This window comes from Gavialis gangeticus, unplaced genomic scaffold (assembly GCF_001723915.1).
Source record: "Gavialis gangeticus isolate Ggan-Ray unplaced genomic scaffold, GavGan_comp1, whole genome shotgun sequence".
Classification (NCBI taxonomy): Eukaryota; Metazoa; Chordata; order Crocodylia; family Gavialidae; genus Gavialis; species Gavialis gangeticus.
Genome location: NW_017729027.1, coordinates 52,059,510 through 52,060,989, shown reverse-complemented (window position 1 = coordinate 52,060,989; position 1,480 = coordinate 52,059,510). Strand labels below are relative to the sequence as shown.

General features: G+C 46.4%; 1 protein-coding gene across 13 annotated transcripts in view; it reads left to right on the top strand.

Annotated features, from left to right (window-relative positions):
- The window catches only part of MYT1L (myelin transcription factor 1 like), a 709,345-nt gene that overhangs the window by 16,721 nt on the left and 691,144 nt on the right, over positions 1–1,480 (top strand). For 2 of the 13 annotated variants that reach the window (XM_019520640.1, XM_019520652.1), the window contains exon 2: positions 592–742. The exons of 9 other annotated variants lie outside the window; for them this stretch is intronic. The gene's annotated coding sequence lies outside the window, so the exon portion shown is untranslated. 2 more of the 13 variants (XM_019520642.1, XM_019520641.1) reach the window with 2 other exon arrangements.

Sequence of the window (1,480 nt, the reverse complement as noted above, 5' to 3'; positions counted from 1 at the left end):
CGCTTCCTCGGTGCGTGTGAACAGCCTGCCTTGCATTTAGGCTTCCCAGCTATTACATTCAATACAGCAGTGCACATGATACCCATTCTGCTCCAGAGATTGAAGGGCCTGTGGGCACGGTGCAGGAAACACAGCAGACCTCCCCAATCCAGTCTGCCTCTTGCAAGCCTAATAAACAGGATGGTTGAAAATTATTCATTTAATCCAAAGCTCGAGCTGAAAAAATCCCTAGCTCAGCGGTGCAGTTCACCCACACATTAGGATCTTAGGAAAATGGATGTGTGTTGTGTTGCTTAAAGGCTGCAGACTGAGACAGGGTAAGTCAGCAATATGCTACTGATGTTATTCTGCTGCAGTAATGTGGTCTCTAAGGGAACTTGCGCTTGATGCATACTACACAGCCCAGGCTTTCTGTAGCCCATCGCCTGTCTGTCTGCTGCTTTTAAATGGAGGTTACAGTTGATCCATCAGCGCCAGAGCTGCACGCATGCCCATCTTTTTGCATCGTTTAGTGGTGTCAACTTATTAATTTCTATCTTCTACTCCAGGCCCGGTGGTTTCCTGTCTGAAAGCATTATTACTTTTGTCCAGGTGGCAAAATAATTAGCATACTGATGAGGAGCGATCCTGTCTCTGAGCCTCGCTAGCAAGAGAAGATGTGCAGTGGGAAGTTGATTGGATGAATGGCGAACAAATGGTGGGCGTTCAAAGGCATTAGAAGAGTTTTGTTGTCGTGGAGCAGGTTTGTCAATTTTCTGGGTGAATCTCTTAAGATGGAAGGCAGGGTGGCTGGTGCTGAAATGATTGCTTGCCAGACTGGGGCCTAGCTGAAGGTGCAGAATTGGACTGCATGCCTAGATCCTTCATTTGGACTACTTTGTTTTTGCAATTCTTCAGCTTTCCCTTTGCAATTCCCTCCAGGTAAATATGTCCTTTTATCACTGTTCTTGCTGTCTCGGTGCCCTTTGCTGCTGTTGAGAAAGTGAAGGAAAGTTCAACTCTCTGGTCAGTCACAAATAGCCAGTGTGCTGTACTTTCTTCCCCGAAAGCTGCTCAACATCTTTTCCTGTGCACAGATCTGGAGATAAGCTGAACAGCTTGGGGCCCGATCCGACTCCCCCCAGAGTCAGGGGGGAGGGTGTCATTGATTTCACTGGGAGCAGGATCGAGCCCTGGGTGCTGATTTCTTTAATTTTTTTTTCCTGAAATGTGTAGCATTATTCAATGTTCATCCCGTCTAGAACAATGCAGTCAGTCCTGTAACAATTATTTCAATTAAAGCCCCGGAGATAATGAGTTCTGACTGGGGTGCGTTTTCCTGCTTGGAAGATTTTAGCTGCTTTACCAGCAAACTCACTTGTGGTCCTAAAACCTAAACTTTAGTTGTTACTGATCTACAAATTGCTACTGAAAAAAGCATTATTTCTGTACTGTTGAGGGAGACTCTTTATTGAAGATGGGGGGCGGGGGGGGGGGGGGG